Source organism: Parus major, chromosome 3 (genome assembly GCF_001522545.3).
Source record: "Parus major isolate Abel chromosome 3, Parus_major1.1, whole genome shotgun sequence".
Lineage (NCBI taxonomy): Eukaryota > Metazoa > Chordata > Aves > Passeriformes > Paridae > Parus > Parus major.
The window spans coordinates 3,331,686-3,352,163 of NC_031770.1; the positions used below are offsets into that span (position 1 = coordinate 3,331,686).

The 20,478-nt window shown below is 38.4% G+C and overlaps 1 long non-coding RNA gene across 2 annotated transcripts in view; it reads right to left on the reverse strand.

Annotated features, from left to right (window-relative positions):
• Positions 1 to 20,408, reverse strand: part of LOC107202014 — a 29,314-nt gene extending 8,906 nt beyond the window's left edge. Inside the window, exons 1-5 of one of the 2 annotated variants that reach the window (XR_001520518.2) lie at positions 20,062 to 20,408; positions 18,633 to 18,833; positions 16,460 to 16,656; positions 9,584 to 9,624; positions 5,989 to 6,055 (exon numbers count right to left, since the gene is read on the reverse strand). This is a non-coding gene — a long non-coding RNA (uncharacterized LOC107202014). Of the gene's footprint in view, positions 1 to 5,988; positions 6,056 to 9,583; positions 9,625 to 16,459; positions 16,657 to 18,429; positions 18,554 to 18,632; positions 18,834 to 20,061 lie in introns of those variants that run through there. The other variant, XR_004496558.1, reaches the window with a different exon arrangement.
• Positions 20,409 to 20,478: the final 70 nt, after the last annotated feature.

A 20,478-nucleotide genomic window follows, 5' to 3' on the forward strand; every position in this document is an offset into this window, starting at 1 on the left:
GAGGACAGAGGAATTACAAAACAGAAGTGTTCCAAATAAAAGGGAAAAAAATGGAAAATGGTGTCAAAAGGAACACATGAAATTAAACAGTGAACTTTTATAGACAATCTATAAGAGAAACTACATGAGGATCTACAGAATAATTAGTTCAAAAGTTAATTCATATGCTTATACAGCACTAAAATATAAAGTAGCTGTTCCTGAGGGTTTTCCATTTTTGTTAACTTTTTAACTAAGGACAGAAATTTTAAAGGCACATTAAAATTATCATCTATCACTAAATTACATATTATACAAATGTAAATGTGATCACACCACACTTAAATTCTTATAACAATAAACTATTCTGTTTTCTTCCCCCTGACATTTACAAAATTCATTTGGAGGAGTAGGATATACCTTACAGAGATTAGTGATAAATCATGTATTTTTAATGAATATCAATAGGAGAAACCCCAGGACATAACCCACCATCTAATTTGATTAAACTGTGCTTAAGGCAACACCACCTCTCTGGCTGGGGAATAGCACTATAATGACTTTGTGAGCATTATTGCAGGCTGTTTTAATGATTTAATGAACTGACTCTATATTTAGTTCAATAGCCTTAAAATGATTAGTGTTTAAGAAAAATTAGCTCACTTTGATCTGATTCTATTTGATAGTAAGTTTAAATAACCTAACCCTTCAAAACACAGTGGAAAAAAATTCCTAGAATCACAGCCAGCTAACTGCTAGAAAACATTATGGCAATCATTAATAACAGTTCATTTATATTTAGCTACAGCATATGGAATGACACACTCATCCCCCAAGATGGGACACAGCAGCATTTATTAAGTTGTATTATATTATTTTTTGGTGGTTTTTCAATGTGAAAAAATAAACCAAGGAAAAACTCTCTCTTTCCTGTATGCTCATTCAGTGCAATTATTTTTTTCCTTCATCAACAGTACCACTTAAGAATTTTAACTTGTCCAGAGTATGGTTCTGTGTCATCTAGAGACTGGAAAACTGTGTTGGGATTCTGGAGGCACAAGCTATGCTTGATGACATTAGTCAGTGCTGGCAAGTTACTTGAAGTGCTAAGCCATGAATGGAGCACAGTCATGCTGCTGAGAAAGGGAAACAAAAATATGCCATAGTGCTAAAAATAACACTTCCAATAGGAAGTTTACAAAATATGGAGCTAAATTGGAGCTGACTTTCTGGGAGGCTGAAGGCAGAAACATCCACTATGCAGGGTTATCTCTGCACTTTAACCTGTGCAGACACTGTCATCCTTTTGTGATCCAAACCATCCCAGGTATGTCACATCAGCACGCTCTCTACAGCAAACTGATGGAAGCAACAGCTCAAACAACCAAAATTATAACCCACTGTGCAAATTCAAAACCATGAGTCCAATTCAACTGAGAATCAAACCTAGAAGTAGAATTTTTCTCAAGAAACAGCCCTACCAAGAGGATCTTTTGCTGGTTGTAACAAACACCAAAGGGGAAATGCCAAGTACAAGCTAAAACTAGAGACAAGTGCAAGATACCCTCAGACCTCATGTTATGTTTTTCCACTTCTCTAATACTATAATCATGAGCTGGTCCTTGGGTTTTTAGTCTTAAGCAGTTCACCTACCCTCTGAAGTGAGCTCCAAATTGTCAGGCAGCAAACACCTTCCTCTCCCCCGTGAAGAAATGCCAATGAATTCGTTGCAACAGAAATCCAGGAGCTGATCCTACTACCCCAATGAACATTTTTCCCATGTCTCTTTACAACTTGCCTGATTGTATCCTTTGCAAAGTACAAGAGTATGATTTGCTCAAAAGCAATTTATTGGTGGCATTCATCTACATAAAAAAATGTTTGGGTACATCCAGAATGCTCACACCACTTTTACTTATGGTTATTCCTTTGTGTCTCAGTGCTCTGGATTTCCAGCCATCCATCAGGAACTGCAGACCAGGTTCTCCCTGAGGTTGGCTTTCCAAATTATTTTATATAACCTGTGTTCCTTCAGTATTTTTTCCCAGACTTCTGATTTTTACTGTGTTGGTCACCCTTTATGTTCAGTGAGTACTTGCCAATGTTTTATGTTTCCTGTAGAAAAACCTGAGACCACCACTTTCATTCCAGACTCACAAAATTGGTAAATATCTTTATCACCAACAGAGTTGATTTATATCATGATTAGTTTTTTTTTTAATCTGCCAATTCTTCCTCAAACCGAGGACAACTTATATTTTCCAAGAAATTCCAGCATTTCTAAATTTTTATTAGAATCTAAACTAGATGCTAATTTTTATTTTATTAGAATAAAATAATAAATAGTGACAGTGACAATCAATAGAAGTTTAGTGTCTACTCACATGTTCCACTTTAATATAATTTACACAAATTATTGTGTAGAAGATCACAGTTCTCATATATTCAAACTGGTATCTTGTTAAGAGTACAATTACTCAAATCCTGCTTTGAGTTCCAACATGAAACATGTCAAATAGTTCAATAAGGCATACATTGTCCAAATGACACACTGATATTACTAAAGCACTGACAAATTTAGTTAATTTTCCCTTTCTGTCAAAAGCTACAATCAGATTGACACAGTCCTGTGGAACACTCCAATTTCCACTAAACTGCATTTTCTAACAGAAAACTGTTCCATAAAAAAAAAAAAAAAAAAGAAAAGAAAAATCAGCCAGCTCTAATGTGCCTGAAGTCTATGCAATTAAAAAAGTTTCTAAATATAGCTTTAATCATGGCCGACCCCAATCTTCTCAGAAGTCCTTGCCCTCCAGGCCATCCCAAAGGGATGGGAACATCCAGTAACAAGCCAAAAGTCTCATGACAGTGTATTGACCCCATTTGATATTTATCTCTAGCCATTTGTGAGAGCTTCCCATGAGCTTAATTAAGCTCATTCATTTCCACAAATTGTGGCATCCTAGAAAATATCAGACTTTCCTTTGATAGATGAGATTCAGATGTGGAAGTCTTATGGGAGGCAAGGTGTCTCTCAGGCTATTTGACAGAGTAGCTCATGAAACAACTTATCTAATCCATCCCCTCCACAAGGTGGAAGTGGAATGCATGTAGGATTGTGCCCTGTCCAAGGCAGACCCCAGGAAAAAGCCACTTGCTATGAACTGGGAAAACTCCCCCCACTGTGGAAAAACTGAACCCTTTAACTACAGAGGCAAAATTGCAAAGCCACAAAACAATTTCTGTCCTTCAAGGCAGTATTTAGAAGGGAAAACTCTTGCATGGAGAAGCAAAGATTTGAGAAGCAAACAGGGTGAGTGTTTCTACACTTTGGGTTTGGCTTTGAGCATCATCCTTGTCTTTCCTACATTGTATTTTTCTATTTGTGCTATATTTGACTGCCCTAAGGGAATTTGTTTTGTGTAACAAAGCCCACTTGAGGGGACACAGTAACAGCCTTCCACTGTGCAAAAGGCTGCTGCAAAAACTCACTATTTATTCTGCACAGATAAGGCAAAATACCAGGTAAAGGTAATCAAACATGAACAGAGGAAAGCAGAAAGACTCACTCTTTATCATAATGGTCTTAAAGTGAAGCCAGACAAGCTTCTGTCTTGAATAACAGGTAAAATTGATCCTGCCTCAGGGTGAAATAATAAGCTAGCAAACCTCTTAGAGTTGCTTCAAGTTGGGATTTTTTTTGTTGTTTGGTGGTGGGTTTTTTAATTTAAGAAAATCCATGATAACTGCAGGCTGGAAAAAATGTAACTTAGTACCCTCTACAAACCATTTCTTAATATCAAACCTAAGCAGAAAAAAAAAAAAGTATTTCCCTAAAGTAGAAGAACATTTTTTAAAAAAAATCTACCTTTCATTTATTTCACACTAAAACATGCAATCACCAGGTATAAGCTTAAACTTTGTTGATTACATACTCCCACAAGTGTTTTCCTTTACAAAGCTGCTTCAATCTAGTATGTGGTCAGCTGGAGACCAGTGCAAATATAAGTATTTTCCTTTCTTGTGTATATTTAAGCACTTTGTTTACTTTGGAGTTTTGGTTCATAATTCCTATGCTATCCTAATTGCTCCATTTACCTTTAACATATGTACTCAGAGTCTACACCAAGGAGTTCAGGCACTTCATGCAAAGGAAGAGCATTTGGTCACCACACTGGTTCCATCATTCCTAATTTTTCCAGCTCATTTAACACCTTTTCTACTCTTTTATGCATACTGAGCACCAGTCTCATCTCAGCTGTGCTTCCACCTTTGCACTACATGTAACCTGAAAAACATTTCCCTCTTGGGGTCCTTCAGATCATATAACACCTCAAAAAAAAGCTTTTTTCCACTCTTCATATCTGGATCATGACCCATCTTCTTACTGTAGCAGAAATACAGATCTGTTTTAACCCATACATGGAAGCTCAGGATTTCCAGTGCTTTTGTTGTTCTGAGGTTACAGTGAAATGTATTTACCAAGTTGTGTCCCTGAAACACGACATCACAACACAGTGACACCAAAAACAAAGATAGCCCTGTGAAATCTCTTTCCCTACAGGAGTTAAAAAGTCATCTGTAGCCAAAACAACCTTTTTTCTTTTCATGTTCTTCTTTCTTGACATAACTTACCTGGAAAAGTGTAATGCATGTAAAGCATCCTGCTTTTATATTTTGCTTTTTTATTATTTGACTTAGACAAACTCTAAGTGGCAAGATAAAACATTTCATGCAGATGAAGGTACTTGAGGAAGCTGCCTAAAAATAGTAATGTTTAATGTATATAGTGACTAAAAATAATCATGGAGTCAGCAGGTATTGAACAGCTACAGAATATCTCAGCCATAAGGATCTGTTTACACAGATACTTCTGTCCCAAGACTAAATAACATTTGAAAAAACACAATCACCACACAAAACACATCTGTTTGGGGAGTTTTGTTTTGGTTTTTTTCCAGTTACTAATATATCAGGACACAACATGGGTGTGACAGATAAAACCACTACTGAAGGGGAGGGTGTGAGAAACAGAGCAAGAGAAGCAATTTTGCTGCTCCATATCTTGGCCCCACACCTACAAAAATAAATGGCTTGTGGACAGCTAACCTCAGGTCAGCAAAGCTTCCACTATTAAGTAGTTCCAGCTGGTAGGGATTTCCCAATTCCCCACTTATAGGAGCCTCTCAAATTACTTGTTCAAATTCATGCAGATCTGGGATTCCAGATATAGATTTTAGAACAGCAACCAAGAAAATATGGTACCATAACATCAAAAAATCCTGACTCGGGCTGTAAGTGAAATTACAACAGCAATACCTCCAGAAAAATACATGCTTCCCATATGAAGCTTTCAGGTATGAGATGCACACAAAGTAAAGTCAAAATCTGAAGTGAGATCCAACCTTATTCTGTCAACACTGACCTATTTTGTTCAGGTCTAACAGCTCAAAAAGCTACAAATTTGGTGAAACCTGAATTGTAAAACCATAACACTCCTCAATTACTTTTCGTTGGCCAGACAGGCAAACCTGTCATTTGACAACACATCATAAGCCAAGATAGTAAACTTTATCACTCAGGGGTCATGAGAAAATGGCCACAGGTACAGCTTGCTAACCTTCCCTAGGTAATTTTTCACAGTTATCATCCAAAAAGTGTAAAAGCATAAGAGACATGTTATCTTTGAGCTCCGTTTATTGTAACATGGGTGAGATTCCCTATAAAACCACTTACTAAGTAACTGTTGTGGGTTCTCCAAGTCAGAGTCAAATCAGTAAAACATCATCTTGACAGTGTGGCAGGAACAAGATGACACCTCTCCTCTCAGAGACCAGCACATTATTTATCATTCTGCTCTGACTTACCTTTGCTTCCCACCCAGCACCCAAAAGCACTTCCCTGCCTGGTTTCTTAATACAATGTTTGAAGACAAAGCTGAGCCAAGAGTTACAGAACTTGATTCATGTTTTCCCAAATGCCAAGAATCCATTGGAGTTTTGCTCTTACCTGTAAGTAGACGCTTGATCACAAAATTTTCACGTATGTTCATCTTCTGAAATCAATTGAGCAGTTTCTGTGGGGGAGTTTGAAGAACAAATCAACTTAATTTCTCAATTCTCTTCATAAAAATGTTGTCTTCAGAAAGTTTTGCACTTCATAAAGTGTTGCTGTTACAGCCTTCTTAGTGCCACAAACTAGCAGAACTTTTAGTTCATTTTCAGGTTCCTGATCACCAGGTTTCTGCTGGGGTTTTGTTTCGTTGGGTTTTTCTTCCCCAGAAATTTGAGGAATGTTAGGAAGAATATAAGTGTTTCACTGTGCAATAATAGTATAATCAAAATAACTTTGCTTGAATTTATCATTGCTAGCAGAACTCCAGGATTTAGAACTTACCCCATACTATTCCACAAATGATTATTCTTGGTTGTTTGTACAGTCCTTTACCCTCATAGCTTGTGGCCACCTTTAATTGATACCTCCCTACAGTCACTGCAAGCTCCTTCCCTCCTCTGCATTTTGGAATCAGATCTGACTTGCAACTGCAGGTCTTTAGTTTGAGAGTATTTTCATTTATTCTCATCAACACATTTTTGGGGTAGCCTGTAAGTAATCCATCACCTGATTTCTACTTCATGGCACACAAAGATTATTTATAGTAGTTTTTTGTTTGGTTGTTTGAGGGGTTTTAATAGCTATGTATCTTACACTCCCTCACACCTGCACAAACAAACTAACAAACAAAACCACAGCATGTTTTCTTCCAAAAGGACACTAATAATAGATTCCTAATAAAAAATCATAGTAATAACATATCATTTATTTTAGGAGACCTACTAACTTGCAGTGGAGTAAAACCATGCTCAAAGCACACACCTAGGCATTATGTGAGCCAAAGCAGAATGGCAATCTGCATTTTTAAATCATGCTGTAGTCAACCCTCAGCAGCTGCACTTGGTGCAAAGTAGCACAAAAAACCAGGATGAAATGGAAGTTACACATGACACAGAGCAATCCTAAAACTGGTCACAGTACATGTAGGGGAAGAATATCGTTGCAGGCACAATCCCAAAAAACATATCTTCAGTCACTTAATCAAGGAGCAGATTGACCATCTTGCCAGCTTTCTATTCACCTTCTAACCTTTTCATTGCACTGTTTTGCAGAGTGGATTAATTTAAATTCTTTGCTCAGGTTTTATTTTTGAGTTGATGATGAGTACAGATAACACTCAGATTTCTTCCTTACACCTACAGCTGCTTTTCTGACAGTGCTTTGTTCTGTACCTCCAGCTCATTTCAACTTAACCTTTTCCAAATACCCAGGTCCCTGCAAGAGGATGTCTACATTAACAGTTTAAAGCGTAAAAAACTCGAGTATTTGGCGCAGTTAACTCCAAATTAACCTCCCACCTTGGCTCTAAGCACAGATATGTGGAGCTCAGAATCAAGTGCTTGGGGCCAATGCTTTTCTTCCATTACCAGGAGAAAGCTGTCAGTGTAAACACTGTCTGCTCCTCTGCAGCTTAGTGATTGCTTACAAACCTGAGCCAGGAGTATCTGGTAGTGCCTTGCACCCACTTCCCTCAAGTATAAATGACTGCAGGTGGTGAAGGGTAGTACTGAAAGATCATTGAAATTTTCTGTTTGTTTTTAAACTGAACTATTTTATGGCCCCTTCTACAGCTACATACTTTTAACCTCCTTGTTGTTTCATGCCTCTTAGCATGAAAACATCTTTATCCCAATCCTAACATTCCACTCCAATCAGATGCTGAGATGTGAAAAACAGAATCTTGGTGAAAAAGTAGCACCTTTTTAAAATACAGTGATTAAATATTCAATAATCTTAGGGCAGAAGTAATTTTTATTTGCACTAGATAGATAAACTGAATGACAAAGAAAATTATTCCTTAGACAAGAGGGAAAAAAAAGATCTCTTCAGATGTGACTTTTTAAATGCAGGTCATATGTTTGCTTTCCCCTAGTTGATACAGAGTATTAAAGGTACAGCATATTAATTACCATGTATATCAAGACTCTACCTAATCATAAGGACCATAACACTAGAGTAAATAAAGCCACTAGAAATACCTAAGAAGAGAGTAAAATTTGATTACAAAAAGAATTACCAGCACCAATTTGAACCTGTTTATTAACAGGTTTAATCCATAAATGCTCAGGCAAATTTAGAAGTAAACATCTTTGAGGATATCTCTTAACACAGAAGCTTAGAACCAAAATAATTTTCAATCTGCACAGTCAGTCCAGGATTTGCTTTTGTTTCCATGAGCAAGGGCTACCCAGGGCATCAGTAACTTCTCTGTTTCCAGAGCTACTTCTAGATTGATTATACATTAGGATTTGCCCTTTCAAGAGATTTTAGAAGAATATACAGTTTGTTCAACTGTAAGTTGGCAACTCTACACATGCCAGAACAAAGTGCAAAATCAGTTGCAGAAAGTCCTAATACAGAGCAGCAGGATTTTGGAAGATTTGTATATTTACAGATACAGAGAATTATCCTCAAAGTTAAATGATGATGGGAGGGGATACGTATTTCTAGACACAGACATGTGTAACTGCAGTGGGCATTTTCATCAATTAACAAAAGCTTTGGGCAAACCCCAGGTGAAATAGATAAAACCTCTGTCCACAAAGTAAGGGATTAAATTAGTCTGCAAATCACTTCTGATATTTAATATTCCATCTGTTATATTTGCTTTGGCTAAAGACTCTCAGCTTGAGCAATTTCTACTCTTCCTAAATGACAGGTCTAACTATACACTTATTTAATGACTTATTTTTCCTTTGTCTGAAAAAGCAAGAATGCCCCCTTTTGACAATTCCATATATTTCCCCTATGAGGCCAGGAGAGGGAGTAGTAGCTTGTATTTTTCCCCAGGAAAATCAACACTCTGGACGCTAAGTATTATATTCAGTTTCCCACAGACAACAATCACATCCTTTGTTCATTATTTTTTATAAAGATCACGAAAAGATTTTTTTGGGGAGTGGGTGAGGCAGAAAAAAATCACTTTGAGAGAAGAACATCTGCCACAAGGAGTTTTCAGATGAGAATGACACACTCTGTGAAAGCTTAATCTCTTACACTTTGATAGTTGGAAAGCCATGCAAGTGTCTGCACAGGTTAATCTGTGCTTGTTTGCCCTGCTGAAGGTACAGCACAAATCCAGATCATCTGAGGTCATGTAACTGAGCAGAGGTTGGCCAAGACATGATATTAGGGTCAATTAAAAATAGACTTGGTTATTCTTCTGCTTTTAGTTATACAAATTCTAATAAAAAATCCAAAACAGATTTCTCTAGATTCCCACCCAAAATCTCAAGGCTGATGCTGACAGAAAGCAAAGATTGTTTGGAAGCACTTTTGCTTCAAGTTTGTTTGCAGAGAAACCTGAAACATGACTTGATATTCTTCCAAGGTTCTGAAAAGCTCACCACCTGATTTTAAACCATTTAAATTCCAGTGTTAGGAAGCCAGTCTGAGCTCTCTAGACAGACAGGCAAATGACGTGGTCTTTCAAAACATGACTCAGAGGAGGAAGAAAAAAAAAAAAAAACCCAAAAAACTAAAAACTTACTTGTGTATTTTCCAGCTCTTCCAGAGGACCGTTATCTCAGCCTGAAAAACAAAAGGGGAAAAGTCCATAAATGAAATCATACAATGTATCAAGTAAGGCATTTCCAAGAGAAACAACACGGTAGAAGGCACCAGATAGATCCCAGTTTAGGGCTTCTCTCGCCCCCATCTCAGGCAGCAGGACTGGAAGCAGCACAGTCCTTGCACCAGAGACTGTCTCCCCTGACCCCAGGGACTGTCTGAGGGACTGACAGGCTTAGAGAGATGTATCAGACACCTGCAGAGAGCAGCGCCAGCCTCAACCTCTCACCGAGTGTCAGCGCTGACCTAAGGGTGCTGCATTATCCATCGTGGTTGATATCAGTATTTTTTTTCTGTAGTTCAAGCAACAGGCACATCCCTGTACCTGTGTGATCCTGGAAAACAGAGATGAGCACACTCTTCTTGATCCTCACCCTATACAGCAACCATTAAGTCAAACTGCAGCCTGTTTCTCTCAGACACAGATGAGCTTAAGGTATTTAATTAACAATACACAACAGTCATGATGATTGCAAGATGCCTTATTCAGCTGAAAAAGCACAAGAATCAAGGCAGCAGCATGGAATGACAATTGAAATTACAGCATGGGGAGAAATCTCAGGTCAAATCTGGGAGAAAATTTTTTACCTGACCCAATAAGAAGTTAGAAAAAAAATGAAGTTAACTTACAGCTGTCAAAGCAAGAATATCAAAAATCCTGCTGTGTACTCCTGAAAAATAGAAGTGTGTCTCCCTCATGAAGAAAGAATCTTTCTGCATCAGTGAAAAATAACTTGACTGATTTCAAATTCCAGGTTTTGCACCATTGGTTAAGTTTCCTCTAACAGCACTGAGTTACTGGTTTAAAGTGCTTATTGGGGTCACTACAGCTTTTTACCACCAAGCTACCATATTTTCCAAGACCCATATGGATATTTGGCCACATATCTCTGATTAAAGCTAAATCATAAATAAAAAAATCATTGTGTGTCTAACAACCCCTGCAGCTCCTTGAGAAATGTTAAGAAACTACATTCATGCTATATTCTCTTTGGTGAAGTAGTGGAGAGAAGAATCATCATTCTCAAGCAATATTGCTTATAAACTAAGTTTGGCATTGGAACAGTGGCATTCACCAATGGCAGGGGCCTCACCCATGTAAAAATTGCAGTTTTCACAGAAGTGCTTGAGGTGGCTGCAATTAAACTGTGCAAGTTTGATTATGTATGCAGATTTTCTCCAGCTCATCCATTTTTCAGTAACAAGATCTACAAAATCAGCAACATGAAAATAGGAAACTGTTTGTAAAGCATGGCATTGAATATACCATTTAGGAACATTCACTCTCAATACCTTGTGCTTTGTTAGTCTGTTTACTTCAGTGTGATATGACTTAGCACATACTAAAATTTTTAAACTCTGTTTTGCTCCCTGGATTCCTTCACAAATATTCTGAAGCATGTTACCTACGGGAGGGAGTGCTCCAAAATAAAGATCCCCTTACAACAAAAGCCAAGAGCACCATCAAGGAAGTCTTTCTCATTGCTCCTGTTGATTTTCCTTCCCATTTGACAACAGCTAAAAGCACACCAACAACTTCTCTACTAGAATTGGAAGAACAGTTTCAGAATGTACCTCTTCTACCTGAATTTGGCTCCATATCATATCCTGTTCAAATCTAAGCAGGATGCTCACTTTCTTAGTGACTTGCAAACTTAACTATAAAGTTACAGATTTAAAGTAGCTTTTCATCTTCCTTGTATTATACAGATTTTTAGTTGTCTCCATAGCAGTAAGAATTGCTTCTACTCCTGTTTAGTGTTACCAAAAGTTTTGTTTTCTTCTTTAAGTGGAAAATAAGTACAGTTGGGTTTGATTCCAATTTTATAAAACAGGGCTGTAGGCAGAGAGAATAATTTTCTGGAAGATTCAGAAAATTATTTTACATTACTTCAGCCTTTTTCTCTCAACTCCAAGGACATTCATCACGACATTCCTCTGACCACCTTTTTCATTATTAAGCAACCTCATAAGGATATTACTCTGATTTAGAGAATGTTTTACTGGAAGCAAGTTCCAAAGAGCCTCTTTCCTACTACATTCAATGTGTTAAGCATTCACTATCAGCTCTGGGATTTAGTGAGAACTCAGCAAAGTCTGTTCTCATTCTCCATCAAAGATTAGAAAATTTAGGTGTTTCTATAGTTACAAAGAACTAGTTTCTGGAAAGTCCTTTATCAAGAATGAACTCTGCCTCACTGAAATGAGATTCTCCTTTCTGTTATTTTAAAAATTCTCAAGATCACCTAGCCAGTATTAAAGGGATTCCACTAGTGGCTATGCAACCAGCTTTTGCTACGCTCTGGTTCTCTCCCAGGAAACTGAAGGCTTTTATCTGTTGCCAGCTAAGAAATATCCACTAGACTGAAAATCCACTGTATACTTTTTGGAAAGCTGCAGGGCTGAAGGTAAAAGTTGAACAGCACTGAGGTTTCTTTTCTAATCTGTTTCAAGTTCTGCACTCTTGGATGCTGTTAATTATAGTACAGTATGAAACTAGCAATATGAAAACCTATTTATTCTCAGTCTTAGTAGTTGAAGGTAATTAATACTTTTATCTTCCTACGTGCTTCATTGATGGGGCACATGAAAGGATAAATGAAATGAATCCACATGTAGTTTAAAGGAAAAAAAAATCAATTTATAAAGTTACAGTCCCAGGAAAGAGGCAGGGCAGTCTATGCATGCCTCTTGCTTAGTGGAAAATACAGATTTCTACATGAGTAAAAAGAACCATCAAGATGCTGAGCTGCAGGGTAACAGTTCCAGATCTGTGTCTGTTACTGCTTTAGGGCCAGCCTTTAGGAGAGACCTTCACCCAGAATTTACATTCCACCTCTTACTATTACATGATAACAAGATTTACACAGCATAGTTATGAATCAAGTACTTGGCAAGCAGCTCCTTCCACAGCCATGACTAACTAGGGGTGGAGAACACGTACCACATAAACGCCTGAATGCCTCACAGCTTTATTTATGCCTGAAAAAATTAATTTTACTTCCTGATTGTTGCCTCAAGAATTTGTGGGCATTGAAGGAAATCCTAAAGCAAAACCAGACAACCCATAGATTCAGTTGCACTCAGGAGAATGCCACATTGAGGGTGATTCTCACACAGCAAGACTGCTGTAGTTTCATTGCTAGAAGCTCTCAGCCCTGAGCTTCAGAGCTCAGTCCTCCCCTCACAGCAGAGTCCACTTCACACACTATGAAACAGAAGCATCATACACCCAATAAAAACTCCTGCAGAAGCCTTAAGTTTCTACTTCAGTATCAAGATGATGATTCCAAAAAGTACAGCTTAACTCACTGCTTTCTAGAAACTTTGCAACTAACTGTATTTATCCAGGCATATGGCATATCCAGCGCTTTTATTCACATGCATTACACAACAGTACACAGAAATATTAAGAACCTGCTGGTCATCCATTGGGGAAGGAACAAGCAGCTCATCAAAAAGGATACCTGCACAGATATACACTACCTGGAAAATTCACAAACACATGAAACCAGTTTTTCCCTCCACTTTTCCAACACTTGTGATGGAACATTTCTTCCCTCTGCCAAGTTTTCAGCAATCAACATGACACACTTTTTGTGGCTATGTTGCTGTGACCAAAGTGACTTTATTTATCAAGAGGTGTCTGATTTTAGCTGTGCAATGAATCCTTAGCTTTACTTTCCTGTAGCACCTCTGCAAACAACCAGAACACTACAAAGATTGAAGTGTGATTCCAAGATCATACTGGTCCCTGTTTTCACATTATGGTAAAATAATCCCAAAGTTTGGCAGATGAGAGCATAATTAAAAGCACCCTTGCAAAAGTTTGCATTATTTCTTAAATATCTGGAATAATTAAATGCTCCTGTGAAAAATAGCAAATAACACCTAGAGACTTCTCCTTAAGGACAGAGCTCAGCCATCCCAGAAAGGAGTTACTGTATCCAGCAAACATCAATTAAATTAGGGATCCCCCGGGGGAAAACAGTGCTTCAAAGATGGGAAACCGCTTTGGCAATAAATTCCAAGAGAACCAATTTTCAATAATCTCAGAAAACAATAATCCTGTGTATCTGAAATCTTTAAATCAGTCTTCCCTGTGAACACCTCCCATTTATTCCACTGTTTCACACAGCAAGCAAGCAAAAAAAAAAACAAACCAAAACCAGAAACTTTCAAAATAAAATGAAATTTCTTACTAGAAAAAGGACCAAATATCCATCATTTATGAGAAACCAGGTAGATGAAAGTACAATAAAGACAGTGGGGGTGGTTTATTTGCACAATTGCCATTTTCTTCTTTTCATACAGCATAAAGAAAACCAAAACCAGGAGTAAATTATATTTATCCCAAGTAGGAACCCTTTGTATTTTTATTTGTCAATGCACCCAAGAATGAACCCTGTATTCAGGAGCTCAACAACATTTCAGCATCCCAGGCACTGTATTCCTGAAGCAGACCTTGGACTGCCTCATTTAAAAGCAGTTGTCATCAACATCACACAGATTAATCCACTGTTTGCTTGCTTGTCTCTTGCTTTCTATTCTCTCACTCAATTTTTACCTGTAGCTAAGACAACATGTGATAAATTTAAAAAAAAATAAAATTTTGAATTTTTAAAGGTTGGTTTGTTTTTAAATGTGTTAGGAATTTGAACCTATCAGGAAACACTTGCATATTTGTATGCAATATTGGTTTTGTCCTATGTTTGTTTGTCAGTCATCACAGCAGAAGTAATTGAATATGCATATCTACTTAAATACACACAGACAGCCAATAAGTCCTAAAGAATATGCACATAAACTACATCATTGCAGTAACTTTGTTCTATACTGTTTCTCTTGCTTTTTCCTAATTTTTCAGCCCATTACCTGTCACTCTTCTTTGCTTTATCTCATCTTCTTTTTCAGTTAGCTTTTGTTTATTTAAAGACTTATAAGAAAGCATCACTTCCATGCTTACCTTGCACATAAATTCCCTGACTAAATCCCAGTTCAAAAAGAAATTATTATCAATTATCTATGGTTTACTTCATCAACTACAACAAAGAAAGCCTGTGAACAATGCACCAGACTGGATACAAGTGCCAAAATCACAAAATCCTCTAAAAGAAGCTGAGCTCTACTTATGCTCTCTTTTCCTGTTTCTGCATAAAGTTGAACCTAACACCATCACATATAAAAAGGTGAGGGGAAAAAAAACCTTCAAGAGAGCTTTACCACAAGGTTAATGGATATGAAAATTTCTCCCCACTCGCACATACAATTGAGGTGTTTCGGTAATTATCAGTATCCATTCCCCTCTTTAAAGTTTCCCTGCAAGCAGCAATCAGAATTATATACGATCTCTGCATGAAACTAATGAATTCATGACAAAGAAGACTCCTCAACATGATAAGAGATGGTGTATCAGGGGTATTAGCATCAGGCTTTAATGCTCAAAAACAGGCTCACAGCCACGTTCACACCATAATGGAGCTGGAACAGTACCAGTGTCACACTCCAGCAGCTGTCCAAGGACTTGGGTTCCCATCAGAGGAGTAAAGAAAAATGCAAAGATTAAACAGTTTTGTTCTCTTCCTAGATCAAGAGAATAAAAATTACACTTGTCTGCTCTCCATGTAAAGATTTTCCTAAAGATATTAATCTGTAGAAACTTCTGTTCAGATCAGAGAAAATACTTTTTCAACAATAACAATTTACACCTCTTCAGTATTCCTTTAAAAGAAATATTACCTGCAAAATGAAGGTAGTGTGCTGAAGAAAAAACTGTAAGAGCCATATCCTGTTAAACCTGGGCAATACTTTCCTGGCAACTATTTCTGACCCAGGAGACTTTCTGAACCTATACCTACCACATAAGATTTTTCTTCTTCTTCAGGTACAGCTAGCAGAGATCACTGTTCTTGTTACAAAGGGGTAATCTTAAATTACAAGTGCAGTTTTCACTCCACTTTCTTCCCCAAAAGGAAGCACACTAAAGGAAAATTGAAAGGGCAAGGAATTTTATGTACTTAATAGCTTTTGAGGGTACCAGAGCTCAAATCAAATCTTTACAAAACCACAATACCCAGGCTCTCTATAGGACATGCAAACACTTCACCACACAAGGTCTCCCCTAAGAGTGAAACCCCAAGAAAATGAAGAAACCTACAATTCCCTATGCCAGCTCCTTATTCCAAATGCTATCATCCTTAGACCTTTTTAAGCAGACCCTTTGCTCATGTTTAAGCATCACAGGTCCCATCCACACTTCCCCATAAGTGGGAATCCCTAACACACCATCCCCACATCTGATTCATGCTAGTAGAATTTAAAAAAAACACTCTTTCATGGGCAAAAGTGAGTGAATAAGAAAGGGAGATGATGGATTTGGGCACGATTGCAACAAACACACAGCTTAGGAAACAGCTGGAAAAGCAAAAAATCCTGAACATCCTCTGCTATCATCTTGCCAGTTCCCAGACATTTAGATATGTACCCCACTATCAGATGGCAGAACAGCAGCGTCCTTTGGATGACTGGCTCAGGTAATCAAAGCAGAAAACAGCCAGAAATAATACTGCCAAGTGATTAGAAGAGAACTGGTTGTAAATTTAAACACCCTTTTGATTCATTAATCTCCAACAGCTAAAGACAAACCTAAAGCGAAATTGCCGTGATTGTAAACCAAGCACTCCTGTCCTGTGGCTATTTTTCGGCCTGCTGAGAGAGAATGAGCTGATCAAAGACAGACACTTCAGTGAGATTAGTGCTGCTTCAGTGAGCTCACAGTTAGTTCCCATCAACTAACCTGTTTTAGGAGCTGGTAACACCGGCATTAATCTCTGCTTCAATTGGAAGCGAAACCAGGGAGCGACCCGTCCATCTCCTGGTGACAATTGCACCTGCCCTGCGAGCCTGTGCAGGTCCAGCGAAGCCTTTTGCTGCTGATGGGCAGGGAAGAGCGCTACGAATTTCACATCAAGGGCACGAGCATTCAAAACTTCCCTGGGAAAGCAAAGCAGAGGTTTCATTTTGCTGACTCATCACCAGGGGCACGTGGAAAACCTAGCAAGTGACTGCAGTGAAGAATCCCCGGGAATGGCCCTTATGAGGAGCCAGCAACCATCAGGAAAAGCCAACCTGCAAGGACAAGCGGCAGTGTGACAGTACAGTCCCAAACGGTGTTTCAGCAGCAGCTAGGAGTGGCTTAAAATATAAAACATTTTATGCATTTACAGTTCTCAGTAGCTTGTAAGGTTACAGAATTACTGCCCTTCAGTAAATTGATGAAATTCGAAAATAAAGAAAAAAAAGCCAAAAACAAATCCACAACAAAGTACTCAAATCCTTCAGCCACCAATTATTTAAATCCATCCAAGATTGTCTTCAGTAGCCACACCTTCTACTGTTCAGTGTTATCTCTCAACATAGATCTTCCATGTGATAGATTAGTGAATCCTAGGAACATTTATTACAAAATGCAGCTTTCTGGAATTGAATTTCGTATTTTAGCTGATATTCATCAGAGCCTAAATGTATATATACAAATTATTGCTGACAAAAATCTCTCTAGTGAAATATAGTGCATTACACAGATAAGATCCTCTGTACAAAGTTTGAATAAACTATTTTTTTTCCGATAAATTTCTGTGATGTGGACAATATTTTAATACCACATAATATTTTCTCTGCAGCAGTCTTCCTCTCAGGCATATCTCACATGTTGAAGCAGAGAGTCAGGTGCAGTAGCTGGTACATAACTTTTCACGCATAAACCCCAAATTCCTTCAGAGATGCCTGAAAAAAATCTGTTTAGGTTCATTCCTTTTTTATCATTAAAATTTTATAACATTTAAATGTGATAATCACAAAGCACTTTATCAAACAAAATAGTAATGGGTATTTTGCTCACTTGGGATAGAGAAAGACAGTTTTTAAAGAGGAAAAAATAAACAAGGTTACCACTTCCCACTTAAAAAGGGAGAGGCATTTACAAGCAAAGTTGGGTGGCACCTGAATAGACCCAAGTGGAAAAGGGGTAAGAAACAACAACACCAAGTTTAGAGGGAATATACAGATAGCTCCTTTTATCTAGGAATAAGTAGATTGCCAAACTTCACGAGTCTATCGAACGCGTGGTCTCGCACAAGCACTTTATAAGCCACATCACACTAACATCATTAACTTCACAGATTAGATTAAAATTATATCTACAGACTCTGACAAATGAAAATGCATAGTCTAGGTGTTTATGAAATATATAATTCAGTAATACCCTCTCAGAGGCTAAAAGTACTCAGATACCAACTCACTTTTACTACAGAAAAGGATATTGACCCCTTAACAACTTAGCAGCAATTAAAAAAACAGGACAAATAAACCCAAACATCCCCCCACTTCACATCACTCTCAAACTAATGCTATCTGGATGACACAGACACCCACCAAGAAAGAACCCCAAATACAATATTTAATTAGCTTTTAGCCTCCTCTATAAGCTAGGTGCTACACAAAAGAATTTTAAAGTAAATGTAACGCTCCCAGCAAAGGAAAGAACTACCTTGAAACAAACTGCCCTCAAACTCTGCACACTCTAAAGCATGATATGGTTTAGTCACTGCTACACATAAACTGTGGAAGTTATGTGGGCAGAATGCAGCAGTTATACATTAGAAACAAATAACTAATAGGAGCTAACTAATACTGGACTAAATAAATGGCAGACAATGGGAGACACTTATTTTCCTGTAAAAAAATAACAAAACCCAAACTACTCACAGAAGAACTAATCCAGTTACCTCACGAAAACTAAAATCCATGAACTCCATAAGAATAAGAACCTTATTTAATTACTTTTCTCAGCACAATCCTTTTTCCAGAACAAGTATTTTATTTGTGAATCCAAGCTCTATCCATCATAAGAGTTCAGCCCACCGTCTCACCCCAACTTTAACACTTCCTGTTTCTCAAACACCTCCTACCTTTTCTCTTTATTAGCTGAGCATTGAAGATGGTTAAGCTTGATTAGTCTTCACTTCTATTTAACATTAGAGTTGCGTGTGAAGAGAAACTTCTGTGCTTGATGAGCTGTTAATTTTTTCCTTAATGTTCCAGGTGATTTAAAGGAAAGTATCACTTCTCCATTAAAAACCTTCCATCACATCTGTGGGCAAATGCAGCTCCTGTTGAGGAAGCATGCAGCAGAAACAGGTTTAAAAAAATTGGGTAATGGGCCTTGTAAACCCAGGAAAAATAAAGGCAGGTGTTTTCCTCACACTAAATAGCTGGTATGAACCCGAGAGAAAAGAAAAACATAAGCAGTATATAAGTTTTCCTGATTGTAGGATCACAGTACTGTTGCAAGGACCTTAAAATATTAGAGAAAACCCTAATGAATTTCTGAGAATAAAAAATGCTTGGCTAGAGGTGTAACAAAAGTTCTCAATAAATTTGATTTTTTTTTTTTTCTTTACCAATATAACTCCTTGCAGAGGCATCGATCACATCAAAGACTGAAATGTTAGCACAAACACTACCATGGTAATATTCTATAGATAAAATAATTTTAAACTCCCTATTAAGTTATTTGAGTAGGGTAGTTAAAACTGTCCTGCCAAAGGTACATTCATTTTGTTAATTTATTATAATTTCAGGACAAAAGTTGTGTTTCTTCAAAGCATCTTGCAAGATAATATGTATTTTACCTCAAAAAAGATCTTACAACTGATAAAAGTATAGAAATAATGTACTAATCTCAGAGAAAAGCTCTGATGTGACAAGACACCGGGGCAGCAGGAAGCAAAAGTTTTTCTGAAGATTTATTCAACTTTACAGAAACATTATGCTTTTGATTTTTTAGCTTTTTGCAGACTTGAATGTGAGTGGGGAATTGTCATTCAAATGCCATATTCTCAGGGTAGTTTGGTTGATTTAATACTCACTTTGTAACACTCTGTTGGCCCAAAATTATTATAATTGTGGCATGAATGGAACTTTTAAGAAAGATGAGTGAAGGCTACTTACAGGAGCACATAGTGACAGAAGGGGGAATGGGTTCCAACCGGAAGAGGGTAGGTTTTGATGAAATATTAGGGAAAAAATCTTCACTGTGAGGGTGGTGAGGCACTGGGACAGGAGAGGCTGTGGCTGCCCCATCCCTGGGAGTGTCCAAGGCCAGGCTGGACAGGGCCTGGAACAACCTGGGATAGTGGAGGCTGTCCCTGCCCATGGCAGGGTAGAACTGGATGATCTTTAAGGCCCCTTCCAAGCCAAACAACTCTGTGTTTCTGTGAATATTTTATACGGTAACAACGCTGTGGTGGGTACCCGAAGCTATTTGCTGACATTAGCAATGTGCGTTAAATCCTCCTGATACCAGCTGTTGTCAAGGGATGCTAGGCCTGCACTTACTGGATGAGAATACACAAGTACAACAGCTATTCCTGGGGATTTTTTCACTCGTCCTCTCTGTAAAGGGACAGTCAGGAGGCTGTCAGGAGCCCAATTCGAGCGCGACTCCTGTTCTTTTTCACCCCTCCTCTCTGGAAAGAGGCGTCAGGAGCGGGAACGTCCAGTGTGAGGGAGGGGCGGGCAGGTGCGATGCGGGACCGCCTCATGCCGGGGACTAGCCCAGCCTCGGCGGGTCTGTCAGCGCCACGGGGAAGGAATACCCTCCTCGGAGAAGGAATATTCTCCACAGGGAAGGAACACCCTCCCCGCAGAGTACTCAGCGACCCCAGCGGCGACCTGAAGGGATGGCGGGGCCGCCCTGAGGGGCCACGCGCAGCCGCCAGGGGGCGGCGGGCGGGCGGCGCGGGGGCCGCCGGG